This window comes from Saccostrea cucullata, unplaced genomic scaffold (assembly GCF_032062105.1).
Source record: "Saccostrea cucullata isolate Sc308-1 unplaced genomic scaffold, CSIRO_AGI_Scuc_v1 ctg6454, whole genome shotgun sequence".
In the NCBI taxonomy this organism is placed as follows: Eukaryota; Metazoa; Mollusca; class Bivalvia; order Ostreida; family Ostreidae; genus Saccostrea; species Saccostrea cuccullata.
Genome location: NW_026920701.1, coordinates 63,775 through 77,514, shown reverse-complemented (window position 1 = coordinate 77,514; position 13,740 = coordinate 63,775). Strand labels below are relative to the sequence as shown.

The 13,740-nt window shown below is 33.8% G+C and overlaps 1 pseudogene; it reads right to left on the bottom strand.

Moving 5' to 3' along the window:
* Positions 1-1,463: 1,463 nt before the first annotated feature.
* On the bottom strand, positions 1,464-2,969 carry LOC134255977 (uncharacterized; annotated as a pseudogene).
* Positions 2,970-13,740: the final 10,771 nt, after the last annotated feature.

The window sequence follows — 13,740 nt, the reverse complement described above, 5'->3', positions numbered from 1 at the left end:
AACAATGCACTGATTTATTTACATATACATGTATACATTGATGATGCACAGTACAAACAAAAGTTTTTATATTTATGCTAGCATATGTACTGTCTAAATCCTAGTAAAGCACTCTCGACTTCTGAAAATGTCACACTTATTGTAAACGAATCTTAGCTCCAATAGATGATTATCTGAAACATTAGCTTCAATCTATTAATTAACTAACTCCAACTCTACATATACGAGGGTTGTCCAAAAACTCCGTAGACAAACGTTGTTTTGTAAGAACCTTATGTCATACATTAATGAAACCTCGAATATAGATTAAGCACTCACTAATAAATTTATGGAGGATCATGGAGTAACTACTCAAATTATTCCAATTTAAAAGACATATTTCATTGTCTGGTGTAGGAAGGCGGCGCAATACCCAAAAGTTGCAATTAAAATTTGGTAGTTCATATTTAAAATCTTAAAGAAAAGTAATTCCTACCTCATAATTTTTTGATGGAAATAAAAATTCTTAATATTGCTCTGTTAACTATATTTCCCTCAAGGGTATGTCGTAGACCATCTTTTTTTGGTTCTTATTATGTTTTTGTTATGATAAAAATACGCATACATGTAAAACTAGTACACATTTTAACTTGAACATATTTTAAAGAATTCAGGTATCATATTTAGCTCACTTTAGTCTTCTGCTCAAGTGAGCTTTCCTGATCAAAATTTGTCTGTTGTCTGTCGTCGTTGTTGTCATTGGCGTCTTTGTAAACATTTCCAATTTATGATAAAATTGCCAAGATTTTTTTAAATTTTTGGCCCCCGAGTCGGTGGTTCCTGTTGGATGGGGTACATAACTGGTTATAAAGTGGAAGTGCATTTTGTTACCCTGATCTACCTCTTGGTACAGTATTACGTAACTAGAGTAAGCATGCTAAGTAAATATTTGTAATAAGCAAGCTGTTTCTTTCAAAATTTGAATTTCATGGCCTCTGGTTTAAAACCAAACTCAATTGTTGGAAAGTTGTTACATGATACCCAGGTGCTTATGGGCCCCTTGTTATATATTCTTTATGTAATGACGCACTTTTATTGTGCCTGTTTCGGATTAAGGGAGTTTAATGTGTGAATCTTTTTCCCCACTTAACAGCAAGTGTTGAATAAATTGATTTCGCATCAACCTTTAATGACATCATTGAGAAATCCTGTCAAACATCTAATGACATGAGGGATCCTATTTATATGGTTGTAGGTATGTATTGCTTAATATAGCATTATATATATATAAATAAAATTGCAAATGTAAATTTATGTCATACATTTGTGTTGAAACAAATCAGATGAATTATGTATGATGTATTCACATTGATCAGAAATCTTGTTAATAAAAGATTGAAATCCATGGATTCAATTAAATACCAAGAAATTACCATAAATACCGGTAGTTTAATATTTTTTATGAATTTAATATAAATTTCGTTCTACAATATATACCTGAAATTTGGATCTATTTTAAAAGTACACCAGTCACTGCACTTCGCATGGTCACCAAAAGGTGAGGTACAATCTGTGATAGGCCTTCTTGAACATCATCGCCTGTTCTAGCCCTGGACAGGGTATACATTAAGCATCTGAACAGGAATGAAATTACTAATGATTGCGATTTTAGTTCCTTCCATTTACAGCTAATGCTTAAATCTTTTTAGATATACCCCTTTTTTATATATGACTTTTTTCATCTTTCTTCTGTAGTCCAGGGAAGTCCAACTTTAAAGTAGATAGGGTGAGTCATTGTCAGCATGGATAATTTGTACTGGATGGCCGAAATCTCTCGTTCTATGTAGCATGGACACTGCCATATCTGGCTCCGTCGCCTTGATTGATCCATCCCAGTTTTTTGAACACTGATGGACTGGTATCACGTCCTCTCCATGGTGGTCACAAACACTGCAGCTTTTGCTTCGGATCTCGTACTGCAGGATTTTACCTGTCTGCTTCCCAATCAGTGTCCCATGCCCTGTATCATGAAAATTTTTTTGTTCATATTGAAGAAAAGTCAGGCTGAGCTGCTAACAGATTGAGGTAAGTGGTTATTATGTCATCTGTCACACGGGACATGATTTACTTACAAATTTCGAAAATCTAACAAAAAAAAAGCCAATTGATTTACTTGAAAACATAACTATAAATTAAAGTTGCATGCAGCTGATATTTTTGTTTGCAATTAAGCAATTTTGTTTGCAATTAAGCAATTTTGTTGATAATTTTACACCTATACCTTTATTAAACCTTTTCAGATTCACCTTAGCTGAAAGCTAAAATGTGCTTTTCTTATCACCTTTTGTTCGTCGCCTGTCCGTCTGTAAACTTTTACATTGACAACATCTTCTCAAGAACTACTTGGCCAATTTTTACTTAACTTGGTACAAAGCGTTATTGGGTAAAACGGAGTTATAAGGAATCCAAATATTACATTTATGTATCTAAGGAAAATCTTTGAAAATCTTCTTTTCAACAACCATTGAGCCAGAGAAATTGCAACACATAAAGAAGCATCTTGGGATAGTGTAAATTCTTGAAATCATGACCCTCGAGGTATGGCGGGATCACTTTAGATATTACAGAGGTAGAATCTTGTGAAGAACAGCATGGCCAAGGTTGCTCAAGTGAGCAATGTGACCCTTAGGCCTATTGTTATGTAACCTTTAATTTTTTTTATCATATCTGATAACCGTTATGATATCAAACTGAACCAGCATCATAGCTGCACTCCATTATGTCAGACATCTGTACTTCCTTCTGGAGGGATCTTATGCAGGATTTCATTTCTGGGCCTCCTTTTCTATAATATCGCCTATAATATTATCCTTTTTTGCAATGGTTTTCTGGTTGGTGGGTGGAATATCGCAGGTTGTTAAAAATTCATTGAAGTGGCTTGGTCCCATGCCAGAATTGATCATGCCTGAAAGAAGAAAAATGCAAGACATTTAGCTACAAAATAATTTTTAAAGATGGCCTTAGTACATAAGAAGTTTGAGATGACAAAAGGAGGGGGTGGTTATTATTATTTTTATAGATTGAATCAGTTGCACCTGTCCATATTTACTAAATCGTTCTCAATATTTAAAAATGAGGAAATCTTTTTAGAAATTTACAGAACACTTGTGATTTATAATCACTTCCTAAATGAGACAAGAGAGAGAGAGAGAGAGAGATGATGGGCTTTGCTCTAGTTACTTCGTAGGCCTATTTATAATTCATCCAAATAAGGGTAGGGGAAAGAGGGAGAAAATGGGGTGAAAACCTCTCCGCATACAGTATGTGCTGTTATGCTTTATTCACAGACCTCTTGGAAGAGGCAATGCATTTATAATCACTCATGTCATACTACAAATAATGTGAAAGTAAAATTGAAGGAATCAAGGTGTTTTCTATGGGTTATTTTCTATTTATGTACCCGGTATTTAATGTTTGGTGTTGTGAAACAATCCCATAAAATGTTTTCTTGGCCGTAAATGAATGCTTATTATCAAATAGTGAATATCATAAAGTAGCTACTTTCTTTATATCAATGTCAAGTTTTTAATTTTAAGTAGTATTAACCAAAACTAGATAAATACCTTATTGTTGAAGGTTTCAGAGAGAATCTTCGTGGAGATTTGCTTTTGTGAAAGGCAAATTTTCGAGAAGTTGGCTGGTTTGTCAAGCTCTGTGCATCGGTTGCCAGCGACGTTTGAGATGACGATGCTGTCGTTGTTGAAGCGACTGTTGTCGTCGTTCTTTGACTAACTAGCCTTGAGGCTAATGTTGACATCACGTCTTCATTCAAAATTTCGCTTATGATTTCTCTGGCTTCGTCCATTTGCATCCGTTGGTATCCGTTGAATGCATTCAAAACACTGACTTGAGTGCCTCATCAGCATCGACCCATGTGACCAACAGATTGTTTCAAAGGCTATCAGTCCCATTCTTTGTGATTAATAAAGGGGTATTATAAATTTGTTTAATTGCTAACATCGATGTGTACAGTTGTATTTCCTTGAAGAACCAGCAGGAGCGGGCATCTGCATGATACCTGTCATATGCATTCTTGTTCACTTCGTAGGTGCGCGCAATGGGCGATCGCAGAAAACAGTTTGACATGTCTCTTTTATAGAAAATTAAACAATTTTTTATTTCTAAACAAGGCCCCCCGAGAAGCATGAAAGATAAATTAGTAGATAAAGGCAGTGCATCATCAATAAGTAGATAAAAAAAATATAAAAGCAAATTGCATTAAAGTAAATTAAAGTAAAGTATTTTAATTCTAATACTAGTATATCTATCAGTTATACATTAATCGCAAAATTTGCTTTCATTTGGGTCTTTTAATTTTTTATTTTTTTTATTTTTTAAAGTTGGTGAAAAATAAAAAAAAAACAATATTGATTTTTAAAACCTGGATTTTAATTAAATTGTGTAAATTTATTTAAAATTTAATATGTTGTATTCACATGTAATGCTCTATTCACGTTCTAAGAGTTGTCGTTCTTGCTACTGTACGAACGATAACTCTTAATTGTTTCAAGCATCTGAAGCACACTGACCTGTTTTCTAATAAATATTAATAAAACATGCGTAATGAGGTTTCGTGCTCGATTTGTAAACATGTAGTAATGACATAGCTGTGGGAGGAGTTTATTTTTGATTCATTAATTTTATTTACATGAGGTTCTGTTCTAAGCCAGTAAGAGCATTTTTGCAGGTGTCTTTTCATGTTTCTTGGAAAGTCTAATCAAATTAATTGGCCTGGTTGTGGCATTAATCTTTATTTTAACTCTCACATTGATATCAAAGTAGTAATGTGCTTGAAAAAACTATATTGCACACATTACAAACAAATTACCAATAGAACACAAAGATATCAAAGTAGAGGAAGATACAAAAGAGAAATTATTCATTATGTGAATTCAAATTCAATCAAACTTATACTCACAAAATATGGCGATGCCACACGTGCATAACTCTACAATATGTTCGAGGCGTCAGCACAGTGAATGTTTTCAGATTATGCTTTCAAAGCAGTTTAAATCTTGTAGACTTCCTGGAAAAAAATTCTCACTTCTCTAAAAATCAATAGAAAATAGCTGAATAAATATTCAAAATTTTAAATAGAAATTTTCATCTACTGTGCATGTATTTACTTTTTCTCTTCGTTTTGTTTTATTTTCAATTTAATTAATCCATGATCTTGATCGTGAAGGCACCTTGAAGATTTCAACCCTCTTCCTTGAAATGGTGCCATCAGGGGATACAACGATGACACGACCTGTGTTTATATTTAGTATCGATGTGAGAGTTCTCGAAAATTCTGCCCCAGTATGAGGAACAAACTTTCTGGTCTCTCTTCCCTCCAAAAAAAGAAAATAGTCAAACGGGGATATCTGAAAAAAGAAGGGTATTGGAAAAGGTATGACAAGCATTTATTAATCATTATAAAAATTATACACATAAGTACTCTGAAGCTGACAGCAAGAAGATGCTTGAGTTCCTGATTGACAATATCTATGTGGTTTTTGGAGTTCAGGTATTCCAACAATCTATTGGAATTTCCATGGGCACAAATTGCGCTCCGTTATAAGCAGACTTATTTTTATATTCATATGAAGCAGAATTTATGCAAAATCTTATGCGTGAAAAAAAGAAAACACTCGCTGTGGCCTTCAACTCGACATTTAGATATATCGACGACTTATTGTCAATAATGATAATTTCCATTCCTACGTCGACACGATATATCCTGGTGAGCTTGAGATAAAAGATACCACAGAGTCCGACACTTCTGCTTCATACTTGGATATTTTACATGAAACAGACACTAATGGTAATTTAACAACCAAGCTATGTGATAAACGTGATGACTTTTAACTTTTCTATCGTCAACTTCCCTTACTTATGCAGCAATATACCTTCATCACCTGCAAACGGATTATATATATCTCAGTTGATTCGATACGCAAGAGCATGCTCTATGTATAAACAATTTCTTAAACGAGGTAAATTATTGACAAACAAGTTGATGAACAAGAATATCAACAGTCTCGTTTAAAGTCATCATTTCGTAATTTCTATGGTCGATACAATGACCTTGTCAGCAAATTTAATTTATCATTGAATGAAATGCTGACTGACGTTTTTCATACCAATTGTTAGTCCATTATTTATACACTGAATTTACGACGGATTTTTTCCGTTATTTCCTGATTATGACAACGAGCACAAAGCGGATGTGACCGGTCGGCAGGGGATGCTCACTCCTCCATGGTACCTGATCCCACCTCTGATGTTTCGGAGGTCCGTGTTTGCTCTGCTCTTATTTTGTATGTTGTTTAATGGACGTTGAGATTGAATACTGTTCGTTGTTTCCATGTCCTTCTACTCATCCTCAGATTGTTTATATTCAAAGAAGATGGGTGATTCTCCGAAGTTTGATTCATATATCATCTAATACTACTTAAAGTATACTGAATGTAAAATCTCTACAATTTACAAAAGTCCCACTAAGACAGAAAATATTTGCCTATGAAAGAGCATACACACTCTAAAAGAACAAAAACATCCATGTTTTCATACTTTAACAATTTTTTTAAATATGACTGGGTCTAAGCTAGATCTTTTTGAAAGATAAAAGTTTGCAATTAAATTTACATTTATTGGTTTACAAAAATATGGAGTGAAGACCCACTCTACCTTAAAAGTACATTTTTATGGTATAACATTTGCAGAATTACTTTAAGTCCATGAAGTCAAGGGTCATATCACAAAAATGAAATGCCCATCATCAAAGATGAGCTATGTAGCAGAGTGGAAAGCGTATCAACAAGATGACGAGATGCTTAACTATGTACTTACAAAATCTCCTTCCTCAAAGCTAAATTTTTTTAGAATTGGAGAAATTTTTCCAGCCTTTTGAGTTGTCTTCCATTCCCCCTCCCATGCCTTGTCTAGCCCAGAAGCGTGCAGAGATGCACAACAGATCTTTTCCCTTCCTATTCCTTTTTAATTTCAATAACGTGCTTATCCCAGTTCTCAAAGGGAATAACTCCCCAGTTCTCAAAGGGAATAACTCCTCGACTGACTTTTCTAGCTTTGGATCCAAGCCGAAATTGTTTTGAATTTGCTGTACTAAATTTAGCAATTTCCTGATTAGCATCATCCACTGGTCTCTCCGATTTTCTGTTTTCTCTCTATCATTGCGTGCGCACTTTGGCCAAGTTTGGAGACGAAGAAGCTCTATAATAAAGAGAATCAATGACTGAATAAATATATCTCAACAATATTAAACAAATGTATGTAAACCAAAAAAAGTTAAAATAAATTTGAGAACATTATGTGTCATTAATGTTTTGTCAAAAAGTTTTAAGTATAAAAACAATGGTCCATTAAAATTTTACCGATGGATTTGTCCAATCAGCATATATATTTTGCCGGATATTTTGCAATCATATTCCTCCCAATTGCTTGATAGTAGGAGTCATCTATAGTTGGGTATTTTGGTTGTGTAGAATATTTCGCACTCTTTTAAGGTTTGGTTGAATACTCGGGCACTTTTTTCTCCATATTGTAGAGCCAACTTTAAGGAGAGGTCCGGAAGGCCAACCTTGTCTGATGGAGGAAGTCCATTAGGAAGGACAGCTTAGAACCACAACTTTTTCTTCTGAAACTATGACCATAAAAATATGGACTGAACTATGCTCGCAAAATATATGTCTGACTTAAAGCTATTTTATATTTTATACTGTTGAATACCTCTTGATAAAGGAAATGTCTCATTCTCTAATAATAAATCTGCTTCCTTTGTATCAAAACTGTACTGTGTGCTGGAAGTTGGTAGTGCTGGTAAAGCTGACATTTAAAAATAAGAAATAAGGAACACTTGGATTACTTTAATGTTTCAGTCAATCTCTGTTGAATTGAAACTCGCATCGAAAATGCATTTTTCTTTTATCTCTTATATACTTCATTAAATAATTATTCCTTATACCTTTTGAATTTCATTATAAGTATTTGACTTTTAAGATTTTTCAATTTTAAAAATTGTTTTCTATATTCCTGTTTCATCACCATCCCTTCCACCCCCCTTTCGAAAAAAGATAAGTATATCAAATTTGAAATAAATAAAGAGTTATGTACATTTTACTGCAAACATGGTGCAGATTCGTAATTTTCTCAGCTTTATACAAATTTCAATTACCTGCTTTAATCCATTTAAATAAGCAAGGCACTTGCATCAGAACTCAAATTCTAATTTGGCTAAATAAAATGAAGGTACAGTACGTTAATTAACAAGAATAGATATGGGTTACCCCATATCCAAAGATATTCGACTTTTATACTTAAAATGTTTAAGAGTGTTGAATGACTTTTATAAAAATAAAACTGCACTGTGTAGTTATAGAACTTGTGCAAATTTCGTGAGTCCGTAGCATCAATGTCACCCAGTCTCCTAACCATGTCCTCAAGACCACTTATAAAGCCTTGGTCTACAACCGTGTGATGGAGTTGTCAAACGGACTCCAGCGAACAGAGAAGTAACGATAGCAGACGATACTTTTTTCATAATTAGATCACATGAATACAAATTCTGATTAAAAAAAATTAAACGATTGTCAGTTTAGAAATCCCCGGCCGAGTTCGGGTTTCGTTTCACATTTTATAGGTACTCTCCTTATGTGTATTGTGTCTACACACGTCCAGGAATCTGCACAGGGATTGAAAATTAGTCCGTCATTTATATACATGTATATACTACACACCCAGAACGATTTTTCTTTAAGAAGAAACTATATGAAGATTAACGAACAATTAACTTAATTTTACTACAGTTGTTGATTTAGTATAATCAATTCATCGGTGAAAAAAATATCAACCGAAGAATGACCTAGATATTCTCTGTTATCAAACATGTTTAAATAAAAAAACAAGCTGAGAAGGGAGGAGAGAGCGTAAACCTACATTTCTGTCTACAACTAGTCAATCAGGTCTGAATGTAAAGCCACGTGATCTAGGAGTTCAGCTTTTTCCCAGAGGCGTGACTTATGCTACACCACTTGACATTATTGATATACCCCCTCAGTAGTAATGTACTGTAAACATTCCTTTGATTTCGGTTTTTAAAGAAATACAAAAATAAACAAATAAATAAAATAATTGTATATGGCCAATAACATGTTGTTTTACAATGGTAAGATTTAATGAGTAATCGTTTTTATACAGACAACTATGCTGGCCAAGTCCGGACAAACAGATTTATACGTTAGAATTAATATCATCAATTACTTGACTTTTGTCCTATCTGTAGAAGACTTGTGGTAATGTTAACTATCTTTTTATTTATTTTTTAAAATGTAAATTAATTGAAAGACATGTAGATTGTAGTAATAATATTATAGTTGTTTTTTTTCCATAGAGACATCATCATCAGCCATGTCAATAATCACTCGACCTGTGTCGACAGCTAATGAAGCAGGTATGAAAAATGAAAGTAAGCCTCATGATTTAGGAGGTCAGCTTGACTTATGCTACGTCGCGTGACATTTTGTAGTAAAAGTTGTAGTAAAAGTGTTATTATAATAAACTGTTCATGATCCTTAAATTTTTTAGAAACAACATCAATCCTAACAATAGCAGGAATCACTGTTTAAACAGGTAAATACTTTTAAATGAATTAACTGATTTTAGATACTGATTATCCACAAAATGAGATGATATGTGAATCTCTAAGAGGTAAAAGTAACCATTGAAAGTAATTATGGATTATAAATCCTTTAGATTTTACTTTGAAGAACAATAGTAATTATTGAGCAACGTTGCCATATTGAAATCTTACATTTAAATTTTTTTTAGAATCAGGACGGGGAATTCTAAATGAACTGTTTGCGAAGTTGAATGAACCGTTGGAAGATGAGGAGACACTCTCAGATAAAGCTCCGGGTAATAATGTGGTCAATTGTATTACATTGGGTGTCTGTATTTTGATATTAATTTGTATTTTTTATTCAGTAGAAAACAAATGTCATTTTAAGCGTAAAAGTCTAATAAAAAAGTTAATCATATTAATAAGGCAAATAATTACAGGCAATCTTTCCAGTTTGATTTGGAAAACGAAAAGAAGATATAATATAAAGACTACCTAAAAATTGATAAGAAAATTAACAAGCTAATTCAGAGAATTCGTGTCCCCCGCTCAGGGCAAAAGTCGGATCCCCCTTACTGAATTTGTAGAATTATTAAATGTATACATGTATACTGAAGCAAATAAAATACATGTATATCAATATGCGTATAATGATTTGATTGCTTATTCTTTATTATGTGTATACATAGAAGATTCTTTTTATATTGAATATTTATCAAACTGTTATGATGATTTTATAACCTCATAAATTATTCTTTTCATTTGCTGAATACTATCATAAAAAAAGTTAAAAAACAAAACAAAAAAAAGGATCCGTCCGAGATTCGATCCCACTTGTGAAGCGGGAGACATACCACTGGACCACGGAATCGTTTTTAAATGAAGTCAAGTATATTCAGAAGTGAAGTCACATATATACATGTATATATTCATGTTCGGTATTATCACAATTTCACACAATTCATGGTGTTTGATTTATTTATCCTTTATTAAACAGTTCTAATAGATGTAATAAGAACATAAAGTCCACCGAGAACCTGGTTTATACGCAATTACTCTCCGCATGCCCCTGTGCTAAAAATAGCGACAGGTAATACGATAAATACTAGTAAAACAAACGGGGCGGGGCACTTTGAGAGGGGTGAAGAGAGGTCCTATGGGGTTTTGGTATAAAATTACATTACATAAGCTCAAAATCTTCTTGAAATATCGCCCGGAAATGATAGTGTTACACACAAACAGGACGTATAATTTTACGACCTTGAACTTTGACCTTTTGACCTCAAAATCAATAGGGGTCTTCCTTAGACCACAGGGAGTTGTTATATTTAATTTCATTGCAATAGCTTAAATGGTTCTAGATATATCCTGTGGAAACGAAAGTGTTATAATAGACAAAATTTGCTTATTTATGACCTTGACCTTTTGACCTAAAAATCAATAGGGGTCTTCCTTAGGCCACAGGGAGTTTCATTGCAAAAGCTCAAAGGGTTCTTGAGATATCGTGTGGAAACGAAAGCGTTACAGACAGACAGAAAGACGGACGGACAGACCCAAATTAATATCCCCCACTTTTCAAGCGAGGTACAATAATAAAACTTCAGTTGATTTTTTATAGGGCTCTTAGCATGGGCGGTTGCAACCACCTTTGCGGTTGCAATTCTGCTGTTAAAAAGGTGGATTACGAAAAAGTGTGAGAACTGTGTGAGAGAGGATGATGATGTGCCTACACCCCCCCCCCCCCACCACCAATCCATTGATGAAGATCACTCTTCCTCCTCCTTTACATTCCCTGATCCTGACCTATCTACCATTCACCCCTCCACCCCAACTACCCTGAGAATCGGTTTTTGGCTCACCTAAGCCGAAGGCTTAAGTGAGCCTTTCTTGTCACATGTTGTCGGTCGTCCGTCCGTCTGTAAACTTTTCACATTTTCGACTTCTAAAGAACCACTGGGCCAATTTTGACCAAACATGGTACGAATCATCCTTGGGTTAAGGGGAATATAAATTGTGAAAAAGAAGGGCCAAGTCCCCTCACAAGGGGAGATAATAAAGAAAAGACAAATATAGGGTGGGGTCATTAAAAAATCTTCTCAAGAACCACTGAGCCTGAAAAGCTGAAACTTATGTGGAAGCATTCTGGGGTTGTGAAGATTCTAAATTGTTCAAATCATGACCCCCAGGGATAGGGCGGGGCCACAATGGGGAATCAAATTTTTTCATAGAAATATGTAGGAAAAATCTTTAAAAATCTTCTTCTCAAGAACCACTGGGCCAGAAAAGCTGAAACTGATGTGGAAGCATCCTTAGGTAGTGCGGATTTTAAATTGTAAAAAGCATGACCCCCGGGGATAGGGCGGGGCCATAATGAGGAATCTAAAATTTTACATAGAAATATATATGAAAAATCTTTAAAAATCTTCTTCTCAAGAACAACTGAGCCAGAAAAGCTGAAACTTATGTGGAAGCATCCTGGGGCAGTGTAAATCTTAAATTATTCAAATCATGACCCCTGAGGTTGAGTGGGGCCATAATGGGGAATCAAAGTTTTACATAGAAATATATAGGAAAAGTCATTGAAAGTCTTCTTCTCAAGAACCACTGAGCCAGAAAAACTGAAACTTTTGTGGAAGCATCCCGGGGTAGTGTAGATTCAAAATTGTTCTCATCATGGCCCCCAGGGGTAGGACGGGGCCACAGTGGGGAATCAAAGTTTAACAATGTTGAATCAAAGCATCCTATGGTAGTATAGATTTCAAATCGTTTAAATTATGATCAGTGGGGTAAGGTGGGGTACAATTTTTATTACAAGAGGGAAATCTGGTAAAAAACGGTGTTCAAAGCTTCTCAGGTGAGCGATGTGGCCCATGGGCCTCTTATTAATAATCTTTTTTACAAATTGAAAGTCAAATAACCCTTTGATGCATTAAAATTTCAGTTGTTTTTAATATTTGACTTTTACAATATTGAGATTATGTCATTATCTATTTAACAACATTGAGATTCAATTTTTTAAATAACCGTCCAGTTGTTTTATTTCAGAATGGGTAGAGATTAAGTGAGTTGTCTTTCTTGATTTGAAAGGATTTTAATGTATATTTTTTACCAAAATGTTTAGAGGTAATTTGCTGTTGTTTTCAACGTAAAAAGGTCACAACATAATTTTGTTGCTCTTTTTGGCATAAAAATGTCTGCAAACAATTTAATAGATTTTTTTTACCATAAAATGTTCTCAGATATTTTTGAGGATTTTTTTGGGGGTTTTTTGACAAAAAATGTCTTTAGGTATTTTTGTAGTTTTATTTTTTTGGTGATAGAAAATGTCTTAGTTAGATTTTGAGTTTTTCATTGTCATCTACTCACATGCTGTTAATTTTTTTCATAAAATGTCTTAAGGTGTTTTTAAACATTTTTGTCTGTAAATTTTGTTGATTGATTTTGTTGAAAGAAAATGTCTTAGTTAGATTGTGAGTTTTCCATTTTCATTTGCTTACATGATGTTAAATTCTTTTTCATTAAAAATGTCTTAAGGTGTTTTTATACATTTTTGACTGTAATTTTTTTTGTTGATTTTGTTGCAAGAAAATGCGTTAGTTAGATTGTGAGTTTTTCATTGTCATTTGCTTAAATGCTGTTAAATATAAAGGCAAACCGACTAATATACGAGTATATATGGTATGTCTGTTTACATTTTCTTTATGTACACCTGACTTTTACTTTCAAAAAAAATAATAGGACTGTGATATTTATAACATTATTTCTTTTTAATATACACTGCATGTATAAAGAAAATATAAATCAACAAGTTTTAAACCAGTGATATGTATTAGCACTTAAAGATAAGAATTTACTTTTTAACTTCAACAATAATTATGATTGTTTCCCCACAATAAAATGAGTAGTTATGTGTTTCAATGTTTAGTAATTTGGTAGCTTTCATTTGTAGCTGAATAAATCTCGTTCTTTGTCACCCGGTACATATACCTAGAGACACATGAGACGCAAGGATGCTAAGCTGAAACGAAAGCGCCTGAGAAATGCACAGGCAAGCGTGAAAAGAAAAAGACTGGAACTGAAAG